The sequence below is a fragment of the Falco peregrinus genome, chromosome 2 (assembly GCF_023634155.1).
Source record: "Falco peregrinus isolate bFalPer1 chromosome 2, bFalPer1.pri, whole genome shotgun sequence".
Classification (NCBI taxonomy): domain Eukaryota; kingdom Metazoa; phylum Chordata; class Aves; order Falconiformes; family Falconidae; genus Falco; species Falco peregrinus.
In genome coordinates, this window is record NC_073722.1 from 13,700,857 (window position 1) to 13,717,221 (window position 16,365).

Here is a 16,365-nt window from a genome sequence, read left to right on the forward strand (position 1 = left end):
CCATTCCAATATGTTTTAACACATATGAAAGCAATATAAGGAAACAAACACATTAAAAGATAAGCCAATTTTACCACCTCACACAATTATGTTAATCAAATGCATATATTTGTCTGGAAGAGCGGGAGCTAAATCAGCAACATTCTGTACCTTTATATGAAGGTTACGCTTGGCTTATGTAAGAACTTCTAGTAACTGTTAATTAAAAAAATGAAATAAAGAGCATTATTGATATATGATAACACTACATATGTATATATACATATATATGTGTATACCTGGCTAGAATTTGGTCTGAAACACTAGTTTAAAATCAGATTAGTTCTAAATCAACAAAAAGGAGTGATTTTCAAAAGCATATTATAGCTTGCAAATAATCAGGTTTAGCATCGATTTTACAGTAAATTTCCATCTGTTCTAAAAGTGATAGCTAGCTAACTGTCCTGCTGTCATTATCTCTAGACTTTTACCTACTTGTATCCTGTGAACAGGAGGACAGATTGCTCTGTACTATGTGGAAGATGGAAATCTGAGACGGCAATCATTCAGGAATGACAGACATTTCCCAGATCATCCCTCAGAAGACTTCATCTACAGAAAATTTTGTAGGACAATGGTCTTACACAGTAAATCCTTTAAAAAACAGAAAGAAAAATGAATACTCAGGGAAATAACCTGTAATATCACTTTCATACAGGTATGTGATAGCTTGTTGACATTTGATGGATTCAATATGCATGGTTACTCACAAAGGGTTCCTCTGGTATTCAAATCACTGGTGTTAAGATTTTTCCCTTCTATCTGCAGTGTGTCCCTATAAGCAAACTTAATGCCTGGTTGTAAATAGGGATGTAGAAAAATGTGTAAAATGTCTCTGCATGTGCTATCCTAAGTGCAAGTTTCTGTTAGCAATACACTGCAAAAGCTTTATGGAAACCAAGCCTTAAAGCATTTGAAATCCAAAGAGTACTTTCACTCCTGAGTATTGGTGTAGATCCAAGACTACCAACCAAAGATCACACACACACAGCAAGTGCAGAGATATGCCAACTACCATTACACAGACTAACCACGGAGCCAGAATTATGCCGAGGTGTGGTCTGGGGGTCGCCCCATCTGTCAGCAAGAGGAATCACAGATTTGGAAGCCACGTTCGCAGGATACTGTATAAAGCAAATAGAAATTCTTGCAGGCCTAGCCACTCTTCATGGACAAGATCTGGTGAACTTGCCTTGTGCTGTTACACATAAACTTCCCACCTCAGTTCTCCAGTCACTAGGAAGCGCCTGCTTTATTCAACTAACAACCAGTTTTTGGAAGACATGCTTAAGGCAAAGGCAATGCACAGTGTCACAATTTGGCTCAAGTAGTATCAGTAGAAAAGTCAATATTAACAACCTCAGATTTTCTTTCCTGAGAACTTCTTTTCAGTTTATTGTAGACTGAACAAAGATATCTCGTTCTTAAACAAACTGAGTTCAGACTCCATCCAGAGCACATAAAATTATTCCTGTTGATTTCACCAGGTTTTTAATTAGGCCGGTCACACTGCCCTTGACAGCTAAAACCAACATACATCCTACCTCCCTAAATGCCCAAAGGAACTAAAAGGGCCAAACATACTCCGAGAATAGATTTGTACAAGTATACCTACTAGTATTACATTCTAACATTTCAAATAACTGGAGGGAGGCTGTGGTGAAATGCAGGTTAAAAAAAAAGGAGGGGTCATATGGACAACGTATTGCAGGGCAAAAGGTTTACAAAACACTTCCACATTACTCTTGAAGATACTTGGTGAGGAAAAGTATAGTACAGTGACACAGTGCTGCTCTTCTGGCCCTTTCCACTGTTTTCTGTGATCTTTGCAGTCTACTTCTCTGCTTTTCCTTTTCTCCACCACCACCAATTCCCTTACACCCTTATTTACCTTATACAGCCCTGCTTGCGTTTGCACACAAATCCACCCTGCCGTGCTTTGCCTACCAGAGATTGCCCTGGTGCCACCACTTTGCCACGTTTCCCTCCCAAGGCTACTGACACTTAAGCTTATTTGACTTAAGCTTAATTTAGCAACAGTCAGGAAGATGAGGGAGATCTTTGAAAAGGTAAAATTTTAATGTGAATGTAATAGAACAACACAGAATTAGAAAAGAGGTATAAAATTTACTGGAAGTAAACTGACAGGATTCAGAGCAAGATTTTCAGGATCATTTGGATGGCTAAAAATGCAATCACATAACTTTACATAGCTGGTTTTTAAAATGCTTTCTGAAACTGTCACACAGACTGGTCAAAAAGCTGACTTCTCTTTCCTTCCTCTCTCATCCCTCTAGTTTTTCAACCGGCACGGCCAAGGACTGTAAAAAATTGCCACAAAAAGAACATAGAATATACCACCCCTTCAAGAAGACCCACAGAAATTTTAATCAGGGTCTGCTGATCAGTTCTGGGTCTGTAGCAGATGACAGATTAGCAGCTGCAGGAGGTCAAACCTTCTCCTTGACTGCTTCCTCAGTCACCTTTATTACTAGTAAAATACAAAGTGTCTTTGAACTGAAAGCTACAACTGGAATAACAGATCGTATCAGCTCTCCAGAGTATGTGTTCTCTAGACAAGGTTCCATAATACACAATGGAAAAATCAATGGACTTGATTTTTCAAACAGCATCACAGTAAACATTGAATTAAACCAATGTTATTCAAGTTTTTGGAAACACACTATTTGTTATAACTTTGGATGAGTTTTCTGCTTCTTTCTGTCAATCACACTGGAAATACCATTCACAAATTTCTTTTAACTGTAGAAAATTTGAAAATAAACTGCATCCTTTTTCATATAACTTTGAGATATAACACAGATCACAAACTAGCTTTGTACCATCTACTATCTGAAATAAATTATGAGAATGAGATTTATATATTTCAAGGAATATGGGATTTTAACTCTAATTAAATACAGTTCATATTTAAAATGGCCAGGTTATTAAAATAATTAGGATTTTTTTTCCATGCTTCTAAAAATTTCGCAGCCTGAGTGCCTCTGTTCTAAAACACGTCACTGATTCCTGGGAAGAAATACTGTTAGATTTTGATACATATTTCAGTTTTTTGTCAACAAGCCAACACTTTTTCTTTGCAGAGCACTGGTCTGTAATTCAGAGTTGTAAGGAAAGTTGTGGTGAATTTCTTTAGTTCATTAGTAATTAATGAAAGGTAAAGAGGAAGGATTACTATCCTACACCGCCACACAGGAACAACCACCCAGGCAGACATAAACACACCTCCCATGTGATAATTACATAGCAGCTTTGGTTCCCAGTTTTATATATTACCTCACCACATATTGTCCCAGTTTAGGCTTTTATGGGTGCAAAGCAATTAATTTAAAATCATGGCAAATGCTTCAAAGTTCTATACTGTTTTAGAAGAGAGAGATTCTCTGACTGCGTGTGTGCAGAGTTTGTGGAATATACTGCGCTATGACTGATCAGGAAGATCAAATGCTTCCAATGTTGACAGGTACTGGTTGCACAGGCTGCTAGAAAAGGAAGTCCCTTTTCAAACATATTCTTTCATCTTATCTGTAATCTCTTTTCTGGTTAAATTAACTTCCTCTTCCATCCTATCACTACTGTCAAATTTTTTAAAGCCTGAAGTGTTTCACATTCATTCAGTCATAAGCTTCACCAGGATCCTGCCCCAAAGGACCTGTCTCAGGAACCGGCAATGTCATAATAGTTTTGCTGTTATCACCTCGACTCAGTTCCTCCTTGTCACTGAGAATATCTGATAAGAAAAATGCCCTTCAACATGTCTGCATAATTGGATAGGAAAAACTTTCGATTTAACAGATGCTTGAGTCTCAAAGAGTATTTCCTTTTCTCAGCTGGTGAATTTGCTTTGCTACCTTCTGTACCTAAAGAACATGCAGACACAATGAATAACACATCAAGAACGATTACATCAACTGACAACCAAATTACTGCATTTCTTCCACTGGCTTGGGAAATACAGCTCAAATGCAATTTAAGTAGGAAATGATCCCATTGGCAGGAGGGATTCTGAGATCACCTGCTCTGAAACACACCAAGATTATTTAAAAACCAACACACCCAAACCCCTCAAGACCCTAAGCAGCAAAACATCTTTTCATAGCTCCTTCCTTTCTCTGCTGTCTTTATCTCACAAACAGTAAGACTAGCCATCTTAAATGCTGCTTCTCTGTCTTCATATTTACACAACATGCTCATTTGGAGGCAAGGCAACCTGCTCATGGAGAACAAGAAGGTGTCTCTTAATTAAATTACCAGAAGCTGGTAGAAAACTTGTCAGGAGTGAAATATCTTTTGTCTGAAGTGCACAACACAGCACTGGATTTTCCAGCACAAATGGATAGATGTGAGCAAGATTAATAGCTAACCTGCAGCAGGGCTTCTTAGCCAAAATTGAGTTTTGCAAGCTGTTATACATCCCCAGCCTCCACATACTGCTTGTTGAAGCAGTAGTGTTTTTTTAAAAAAAAATTTAAATCTCTGTAGCCCCTTGGATAGAGTATCTGCATTATGTTTTACTCCAAGGAACACTGGGATGGGAACCCAGTGGGCAAGCTATAGACAATATGACTTTGCTAGTTAATGGTAGGCTCGTATTTGCCTGATAGGCTAAAACCAGCATTGATAACCTAGACTTTCCCTAGTTATTCATAGCAAAACAGCTTTCCCAAACCTCATGGGAAACTTTAAGGATATGGTCATAGGTCTTCAAGAAAAATGCATTCAAGAAAAAATCTAATTTGGTTTTGCTTCAGGCTTAGGCTGAGCTCGGTGTGGTCTGTTGATAGATGCTTCCAACAAGGGTTTCTGGTTTGCATTTTGCCTGCTTGTTACTTTTTGTAATAACTGTTGTTTTGATTGCTATGGAACACTGCCTAGCACCACACATTTCTCAGATCTAAAAATAAGTAAACTTACAGTAGCAACATAGTAGCACTTAGCTCATTCTTCAGAAGGCAGTCTGCAAAGCACTCCCCAGTCATCTAGGGCTGACTAAATAGCTCTGCTGGCTCTTTCTTTCACCCTGTTGCACAACAGAAGAAGCTGAAAATGCAAACGTCTGGCTAATTTCTAAACAAGCAGCTCAGGCATTCAAAACTAAAACTAGAATTCTGATTTCTGTGACAAGGAGCAAAAAATGAAAGCAGTGCCTGTGCCACCTCTCTGTACCACACTCTCACCATCTCATTACAGAGAAGCTTTGAGCATTCTTGGGTGGAAGTCCTACCAACTCTTCGCAACACTTCAACAATCAGCTTCATCACAAAGCTGAAAATTACCTTGGCATAGAATGGAAGGATCAATGAGAAGACTGCTAATTCACTAAATCCTTTCATGGGTCCATTACCACACTCACCTCCGAACATAAACCACGACTGAATCTCAAGACTACTTTCTGGCTTAGACAGAGTTGCCTCAGCTCACCTGTATTTGGCTTGCCCTGTCCTGTCTTCTTCCCCCCACCCCACACCTTCATTCTTCATTGGACTTTTGCCAGGGAATTCAGCTCGTGGGGTGGAACAATACCCAACCAAGCATGAGTCATGGGGCAAGAGACTGTGTAATCCCAACCCAGTCCCATGGCAAGGGCCCCATTACTGCTACAGCTGTACCAACTGGACAGGGATCACTATTCAGAGGTTTTCTAGCCTCTCTGCAGTACAGAGGGAAAGAAGAAAAAAATTGCCATGAAAATCCCTGTGGGATGTAGTACAAATGGGAATTAGAAAGGCTTTCTATACTGCAAGAAATATTTCTCATTCTTAGAAATCGGTGTGAAAGTTAGGTTTAGAAGAATGTGTTTTGTAGTCTGTAAATGTTCTATAAATGCATGATAACCACATTACCTATATGGCAAGATAAGAGCACAGGAATGAAGGCGGTTTTATTCCTGCATAAATTATTTACTGCTACAGTACAGCCATCAAACAGTGGGAGTTTAGCATATCAGAACATAGCTCCTGCGCTTGAAGATCTATTTTCTGTTTTAAGAAGACAATAGCAAGTGTTTCATTCTCTCTCTTACAATCTAGATTTCAAGCCATATGAATACCCAGACCCTCTCCTGCATTTTAATTCACTGTACTGTACTGTGTGCTTCTTCATGGCTCGTAGTTACAGAATTCCACTATTTTAGTTTATATCTGACTAGCTGCAAATATGGGTCAATCACTGTTACCAATCCAATTCAGGAAGCAGTTAACATGACAAGCTCCATGAATGTAGCCAACGTTTCTCAAAGCAAATACTTTTGCTTAAAGTCTCTAAAACAGGGGTCCTCAAACTACGGCCCGTGGGCTGGATACGGCCCCCCAGGGTCCTCAATCTGTCCCCCGGTATTTACAGACACCCCCCCACCGGGGGCTGGAGGGGAACCAAGCAGCCGCAGATGACTGCCTGCCACTTCATCCATGCGCCGGCCCCCTGTTTAAAAAGTTTGAGGACCCCTGCTCTAAAGGGATAGCTACAACCAGGCCAACCTGATGCCTCAAAATCTATTTTGGACATCGTTTCCTTTATCTATCTGCCATCAGCCCCTGTTCTTGATTTGAGTGAGTCCAGGCTACTCTATCACCAGGTTTTCTCTGCTTCCTCTTTCTACTCCCCTTAGGTTTAAGCACAGCACATATTTTCATATTTTTCTTCATTTCCCTTGAAGAAGTTTCTAACAGCTGTTACAAACATCTGGAGAACATCCTAATTTACAGGAAAAAGGAAAACAAATACCTACTTTTTTGGCAAATCACCTGTAAAGTCAAATATTTCTGTCTTCATGAAAGCTTTGCTACACTAACAGCGAAATTCTGAGTTTTATGCTCAACTCTTGAACTTTACGATTTGTCCTAACAAATACATTTCATCCCTTTCCCTATCTTACAGGTTAGAAGTAATGCTTACTTGTGCCCAAGCAACAAATTTGAATCAAAAGTTCAGCTTCTAAATCACTTCTTTGCTTCATAAGCAGTTCTGCCCAAGAGATTATCTGGTGTAATAGATGTTTCCAATAGCACTTGCCCTACAGCACGTTCACTAGCACTTTAACTCAGAAGCCTTTGGAAAGCAAGAAAGAGGCCTGTTAAAGACTTACTGACAATTAAATAGAACTTGTAAATGATCTTACAGGGAGTAGAATAGCAGATTTTTCTACAGAAACTCAAGAAGGGGCATTGTATTGAGGGATTGACAACTTCTATGTCACTGGAACGTAGCTTTCACAGAAGTCTCTACAACTTCCACTGGGATTTCCAGCTTCCATAGCTGTCTACATTTTGGACTTTCAAACTCCACAGGGTAAAACTTGCTTTATGTTTATTTTGTTTGTACCGAAGTTCTGACAACACTGCTATAATGTCCTAAAACTGTCAGATTTTTGTATTTCACCATTTTTTGAAGCCTATCCTACCAACCTGGGTTCTTGATTAATGAAGATGACTTGGTAAAAACAACAGAATAGGAGCATTACATTGTGTCATGTCCTTTTTATTTACTCTGGGACTGTCTGCAAGACTTCACACTCCAAAGTGCATGTCAAAGTGATCCTTGAAAGACTGAGCTAGTATTTGCAACCTGCCATCTCGTGAAGTGGTGTCACACCTAGTCTCCTGCCAGATCCAGTAACATGTGCCTCCATATTGACCTGCGAGTCTATAGCTGCCGAGGTTTGAAAAGCAAGTCACATGAAAAAATGCAGGACTGATCATTTCAACAGTACTTCACAAGGTGTTATTTGTTTTCAGAGCTTAGCAACTATTGAAATTGTCATCTACTATCTCTTTAAGCAAACAAATTACTCCAGACCAGGTCCAACAATTGCCAGTTACTACAGAGCAAGAAGCAGTATGGTAGGGCAAAGGGTCAGATGCTCTTCTGCTTAGATTCTGCTTGGCTTAACAGGGAGCGGAAGATTTTAATCCAAATGACCCTCACTAACGGGCTCAGACTAAAGTATACAGGTTCCTCAGGTCTGCACTGTCCTTTATGAGTGTACCACAAAACTGTAGAGATGAATGAGATGTTCTTATCTGGAGATGCCAGGAAGCCTTTGCCAGGTTCTCGGCCATATTGCACTGGGAGAGACAAACCCTGAAGCAGTGATACTGAGCTGTTTTCTGCTCATGTCAGCTCACCTGTTCCTACAACTATAATAATCTCACTAAAAGTAGAGGGCTTTTTAAAGAAATATTTGTTATTGTCTTTGAGCTCAAGTTGGTTTGCATTAGAAATTACTTCAGGGGCCTGGATGAACCTGAGGGGTTCCCTTGCTTCAAAATGGAGTCATATAAATTAAGGTGTTGTGTGTAGGAACACACAAAAATCAATCCCGATTTTTCTCCTCCTCTTGCTTCTGCAAAATGTATGTTCTCCAGTTTATCTAAAGGAGAAAATTTACATTTTCTTTTAGCTGTACAAGTCAGCAAGGCAGTGCTCTGCATCTCCCCCTGACCACCATGAAAGAAGAAAGATTTCTGGCACCCCATTAGGAACACCCAGAATCATGATGTTCCCAATGGTTCATATAGCAATATACATAGCAGGGCTTAATTTGTTACTCTTCTGGCATGCACTCATTCAGTGTTGGCTGGCTCAGCAGTATTGAGCAATTGTTCCTTGCTTATGTGGAAACATTTCTTGGATTAAAATTCAGACTGTCTGTGAAGCTTATTTGTTGAACTATGTGGTAATAGAAATGTTATTTTGCTCTTAATCATTGTTAACAGAAAAATAACCATGACGGAACTATCTTGGATATACATATGATATTCAATATCATGTGTAACAAAAGACATTGTATTAAAAATTTCTATTGAGTGTCAATGGTTTTAGTTACAACCTATAAAATTACACTTAATGAATCCCATAACATTTCACTTACTAGCATTTCTGTCTATTAACAAATACTGAACTGGGAACTGCAAAAGGAGTACCACACTGAATAAAAAGGTTCATTGCAGTCATTCTACATAATCCTACATAACTTGCAGTTTCCAAGTTTGTGATCCTGTGAAGGTTATTTGGCTACGAAAAGAAAGCCATGTCTCCAGATAATGAAGGGAAGAAAGGTTGTCCTGGATCATTTGAAGTCTGAGAATATTCGATTCTTTCATTGCTTTCAGCTAGGCTTGTAAAGGATCAAAAGGATTTTTGCAAGACTAGCTTAGTGTAAAGGCTTATTTCTGATTGTAGCACAATCAGTGACCATAAAAGAAGGTATTCTCTTTGAGAAGCGATTGCACACAGTAATTATAAAACAGACTACAGACCATTTCATACAGCAGGGAGAGGAAACAACTTCTGTATGCATACTCCTAATTTTAGCCAGAAAGGTGAAATTCACGTAGAAGCTAACAGCTCTGCTTACTGAAATCTTCCATTTCTTCTTACTTTTTCAGTTGTTCTGGAAATCAGCAGACACCCAGATTGCCATTAATGATTGCATCTGATTTCCTTCATGAAGCCATGCCTAATTATCCAAATGGAGCACTAAGACATAATAGACTAGAATAGTTTGCAGTTTAGTTCTCCATTGAAATTTATCTCCATGGGAATGAAATTTCCTTCTACCAGGATCTGAAGCAAGTGTTACAGTATATAGAAATGGAGAAGAATCCCACAAAATGGTCTTCTAACAGTACTTACTATATTTTCTTATTTTCAAAGGCATGCGAGTGCAAAGCAGCAGGATGCATAGGCAGCTAAGCCCAGAATGTCAAACACTGTTGAAAGAAGGGCGTTTGGATCCCACAAGAAAGAATAAAAGAGACAGTGGCAGACTAGGAATGCATGACAAGTCCCGTTTATGATGGATTAGTATCTATGCAGCTGAATTAAAAACAAGATTGAAACAATGACAAAGATAAGACACCTGATGCATACCACTTCAAAGGAATTCAGACCTATTTTGGGCCTCATTTAAGTGAAATCAGCTTATATTTCGTGATCAGACCCCAGGATCAGGGGTACATTATACCTGAGCCAGTGGCCTTGGGAAAGTTGTAAAGAGGCTGTCAGCAGACTTGGGGTTACACCAAGAGCAAGGGAACCTGTCTCCCTTATGACCGAGGGAAGGAAACAGGGCTTATGCTGAGCTAAGGGTAAAGCAAACTTGGTAAGGAAATTTGTGTGTGGGATCCTGTGGTTAACGCAAGGGGCTTTTTGTAAAGAAATTAGTCTTTGCTCAGAACGTGATCTCTTCGAAGCACAAGTGAAAAGTGGGCTTTCCAATGACAAAAGCATTGGACTTCCGGGATCATGAGGACAGAAATCAGTCCAAGACTGGGAGTAGGGTCTGTGTGAAGAGAATAGAAAGGATTTCCAAAGGAGCATAAGCGACCACCTGAAATGCAGTTTTATATAGGGAGGACAGAGAGCACGTCCACCCAAAACAGTGAATAACCTACTAGTGCAGTCAGCCTGTTTTGGGTCTGAGCTGTGCATTTTAAGTCTCCTAGGTATCGTAATTAGGCATCCCATTTTCTGGACAAGCAATTACAGAGCTAAAAAAAGGTAAATGCAGACACTAACACCATCATTTTTTACTTTTGCTTTAGGAGAAGTTCTCTATGCACATATTCTGTGGGGTACATGATCCTACATGAAAGTGTTGAGCATACTCTAAGTATATCTACTAGACTGGGACAGATGAAAGTTTTAAAAATATCAGTCCCAGGTGGCAGATGATTTTTCCATCCTGCCAAAGTTAATGTGTTGATACTGGGTATGCTTGTTAAATTTGCAACTCTATTGATTCCAGTCTTGCTACTTACTTCCCTTCTGAGCTGCCTACATTGTAGATTTAAATTTATACTCTGCCATCCTCAGGGAAATTGGTATGCTAAGTCTAAAGCTACAAAATATTTCTATTTTAGACTATACGCTGAGGTACTCTCTAGATGGCTGTTTAGATTACACGAGCAAACAACATTCCCTGACATCAAGGTAAGCCTAGCCCTTAAAAATTAGTCCAGCCTGTATAACCTGAATACAAAGTATCTGCAGCACAGCATGCTTAGAGAAGTGGATTCTGCTTATGTTAATCAAAGTGCTGCCAGATCTTAAGTGAATCATACCTAGATCTAACAGGCTCTTTCTGTGACTGCAAGCAAGCCTTAACCTCACACAGAGAGAGCTCTAGACAAGGTAGTACACTACAATGCTGCAAAGAACCACCATAAACAGTCCCAGAAGCAGCGCTGTGGCTTCAGTACAGTGTAGAGTCTCCGCTACTCAGGTGGTGTGCACTGCCGTACGAAGGTGGCTAAGACTAGTTTGGCATAGCTGTACACCGTATCACATTCTTGATGGATAGATCTTAGAAGTCTTACACTGCAGTGCCAACCAAAACCAACAGGAGAATGGAAACATGAAAAATAAGCTCTTAAGCTCTGCATCTCAGTTACCCAGCTATTAAAAAAAAAAAAAAAAAACCAACAAAAAAAAAAACCCCAAAAAACCAACAAAAAAAAGATGTCTGCCTCTTACAGTGGTAACTGCTACCAAAAATTCTGTGCATTAACAGTATGCAAAGTGCTATCTAGAAAATCTTCACCATATTTTCACTGCTCACTTGATAGTTCTCAAAATATTCTGACTCGGCAAAGGGTAGAAAAATCATGATTAGACAAATGGTTTCTAAAAAAAGCTTGATTTATGACAGATTCTGTTTAATTCTGTTTACAGAGAATCCTGTTGCTGGGAGAAATTGATCTTGGCACTGACACATTAACATAATGCTACCAAGAGTGAAAACGAGCCATCAACATCACAGCTATGAGAATATGTAAGTAGTACTGGCTGCTATGTGTATATATAGATGTGCATATTACTGTATCACAACTGCTCACAGTGATGCAAAATGTAGGAAGAGTTATTATTGTTAATGAAAATATTCCTCTCAGCCTCTTTACATAAATAAAAGTGCCTTGCTTTTTGCAACTATTTCTTCCTGCTAACTACTGGGGTAATATGTGTTGAGCCTAGGATATTTTAAAAACTGAAAAATTGAAAAGGCAGGAACACTTGAACTTACTAAGAAGAAATATTCTGCTTTTCAAGTGCTTTAAGGTATAAGATGACTATGAATTTCAGAGTTTATGTGGGTATTGCTGTGCAGCTACTCTGCTACACACAAAGGACAGGCAGAATAGAATGACTTCATCCATCTCTCTGCTTTGGGCTTATTATTTAGTTACACTATAAAAGGGGAGGTGAGGAAAGTGCTTTGCCCTTCAGTAGTCAGCACAGATGTTAAGTGATTTTGTTTGTTTGATCGCTGAATCTTTTAAAGTGGTTACTAAAATCCAATAACATTCTGTCTGCATTAATTCCTCCTATGTTGAAGGGCTTGTTGTGACACAGTACTGCACCCTCAGTCACTGAAACAGATTTATAAGATGTTGGATTGCATCTCAGAATCACACAATAATGCAAAATTTGCAGGATGATAGGGAAGTCTCATGTTAAAGTAAATATAGTCACGAGCATATACAAATAATCTTTCCCTTGGATTTTGTGTTTTTTTCCTGCTTTCTGTTCTCTGACCACGGCCTGTAGAAAAGAACTATCCAAGTTTTCGCTGCAAGCATGAGATATTTCCATTTTCACATTCCCAGGTACAAATCTTAACCCTGCAGAAGCTATGCTGGACTTTTATCAGCTGGAAATACCGCCTTCGGTTTGTTGGTAGAGATAGGCTGTCAGAAGCTTACTTGTGCAAGTACAACCCATTCAGCAGAGACTTTCACCTGCCTTTAATTTGAAGACTGAGAAGTACAAATCATGCGTGGTATGTCTAGGGAGGAGGAAATCAATCACTTGTCATCAGTTGATAAAGCCACAGAACAAGATGTTTACTCCTTGTTTTTATTGTTTACTCAGTTTTGGTTTTATTTGGTTTCTGGTTTACTTTTTTTAGTATGAGAGTAACCACAACATTTGCCAAATAAAGCATCATGCTGCTTAGCTGCACAGTTTTCTCTAATAAAGGCATTTATTTTCCTGAATTTTTATTTCCTCTTCTCCTAAACACTGACATCCCCATTTAAACATGAGCATATATATTAAGAAAAAAATTTGGTTTGTACCCTTCTAGCTTACAGATAAGGCTGGAATTTTTAAAACTTTGGAACTATGCTAAAAGTTATTTGTTTTGGGAACATGATGATACAACAAATTAAGAGTTAAGTGTGATCATGATACATGTTACAATTTGGTCTCAGAATGAAACATGGGAAGGGGGAACACTCAGCTGAAAAAGTTATCTTATTATTAGTCTTTCATAAATGCTTTTTTTTCTAGCTGTTTCACAGACATTTGATGTTTATCAAAACAACGTTTCAGCTAGAACAAATAATCATAGAATGGTTTGTGTTGGAAGGGACCATAAACATCATCTAGATCCAAAAAATGATTGTCAACAAATAGTAACTTCTCGCTTTTACTTGGGATTGTATTATTACAATCTGTCTAGTTCCTCATATGTGGTGAAATGCTCCTCCAAATAATCTGCAAATGGAAGCATGCTTTTTATACCATATGGGACCTATATTAAAAATGTGTTGAAGCAGATAAAAGAAGCTACAAGGTAAGTGGGACATGCTACATTTCAGAAAAATCTTTTGGATACCACCATGAACAAAGACAATGCTCATACTGTAAGTTCCTCCTGAAGGAGGGGGGGCAGATAATTCTTATATATGATGTCTAAGCATGTAAGGCATATGCCCGTATATTTAGCTTTCCAAAAAACAAGCAACACTAATGTCACAAGCAGCCTTCCCAAAACCCAGGCTGTAGAAACCCTTCTGGGTTCACAAGAACTGCCAGTAATTCTAGCAGTCAACACTGCCCCCCAGTGCGGGTTGCTTCAGCTTCGTTCTACAATGGCTTCCTCTTTCAGGGTTAATAAATATATTTGGAGTGCGTTGTTGGGTATGTTATTCTATGACTTAATTTAACTTAACTTTATTTTAAAGAAAATAATTTTTAAAACTAGTGCTTATTAGCTGTTACTCTCCTTCTTTCTATGAATTACTGCAAAAATACAAAGAAATGTGCAAATATAGGAATACTGGGTTTATCACTTATATTTGTTTTATGTTATGTTCTACAGGGCCAGTGGATCAGCTTCACAGATGATGCGTAATATGGTATGGATTTTCTTTCTGCAGTTATATTTCTATATATTTTATCTATATGCAAATGTAATAGTGCTTATAGATGTCTATTAAAAAGCTGGCAGAACATACTCATATAAGCACATACCTGTCTCCTCAATGAATGTCATGAGTTTGTGCATGAGAAGAACAGCTGGATTTGCATATAAGGACCTGGTCCAAAATTCACCAACATGAACAGGAGTCTCTACAGTGGACTATGTGAGAAACAAAGGACTTCATATTTTCATATACTGAGCACTCAAACTACGACCTAACAGATATCACACAGAGTATACTCAGAAAGTGTCGACTCTACGGAAACAGTTCTGCTGAAATCCAGAGTCTTCAGAAGGCAGCCTTATAAGCCTGTGAGCATCTCCCCTCTCTACCACCTCTGTACTGTCCTGCCACACCAGCAGCCCTGTGCAGTCAGGCTACAGACCTGCACACAACCAAGTTAGCTTTATCCAAACAAAAACACTGTGAGGTTAACAACAGACAGAAACATTTTGCAAGAACTTGGCAGATCTTTAAAAGACAGTAAAGACACTAAAAAGTTTTTACACTGCCATTCAAGCAGATTTCTGGTAGTCCATATAGTATAAAATTTTTTAAACTTTCAAATCAATAACCACCTCCACCAGCCTCAAAGTGTTAGAAGCTGTTAATCTCTAAACAGATGATTCATCTCATGGTCAACACACTGCATGTATATACACAAACATCTCATTCTCATTTAGAAATAACTGGGAATAGGTAGAGCTGATTTTAATTTATTACTGAACTATCTTTTTTCTATCAGTCATCTAGAATATACTACTGAATTTCAATCCTCAATTGCATTAATATAATATTATTAATAAATAATAGCATCAATGCAACACTAAGTTAGTACACTGAAGTACACCCAATCAAGTTTCAGAAAGGTTAATTTAGCCACATAGTCTCTGTATTTTATATTTACATATTGAACAGTTACTGGAGTTTTCATTTCATAAGGAAAAGAAGGGGTTCCTAAGTAGATTTGCTGCTAGCAATTGAAAAAAAGCTTCCATATATTTTGAATTGATCATCATTTAAAATCACCTACATGTGTCCGCAAGATTTGGCAGAAAGCACCGTAAAGAATAATTTCCATAGTCCAAAACATATACAGCTCTGTGCATAAACTCATACTCAGAGATCAAGGAAACAAAGGTGGTGAAAACTTTCCACCTCAGGGACTACTTTTTGCAGGTTTTGTGAACACTGTGCTACACTCCTGTGTTACACAGGACATTCTTTTAATATAAAGCAGCATGTATTTTCCCAAATTCAAACACTTGGCAGAACTATTCAAGGAAACGGTAGTTTGAAGGAAAAGGTTAGCACCAAGAGCTGTATGGTCCAAATACAAACTACAGTATAGTAGGAGTCCAATACAAAATTAAATTGTAGCTTGCTAAAAATTATTCTGATACTGTTTGATCTAAGAGCACCAGTTACAGAATGTATGCTGGAGAACTGTAAGTATTATGGGAATGCAGTGCTTTGCTGGTCTAGGAAGAATAAGAAATATGAGTTTAACCTGCATGCGTGGAGCTGAAAATTCATACTGAGACTGGGGGTGAAAAGGAAGGGCAAGTCCCAAGGTGCTAATGGCAAGCTACTAAACAGCATGAGACAGTCAAGGTGCTGTAATTCTGTACCAAAACATACCATAGAGAAGAAGGCTGGAAAGTACATTACATTTAAGCAGAAAAGTAGGTAGGCTATAACTTCTTCTTCAATTGCTGTAAGAAAAACAAATGAACCCACCGTTTCCAACCACTACAGAACAGCTGTTTTGCAATGCTGGTGTTTGTAGCTGCACTTGGCCACTGGGTTGTGAAGTAGTGATGCTCTCAAACACCCTCTTTTCCTACATTACATGGTGCAAACCCCTCAGTTCTGGTGCACACCATTATGCCAAATTCCGTGGTTTGGTTTGTGTTTCATCTCATCTCTGCGTAAATAAATTCTGATGAAATTGCAGCTCAGCTTGGCTTCTCCTCAACCCCCTGCTGGCACCAGCAGTTGTTCACAGTCTTTCTATTGCCAGCAATATGGGAGGTTTCATGCCAGGCAATTGCAACTGCTAGTGTCAAGGGTCAGCTCCATGGCCTCTTGTCTTTGT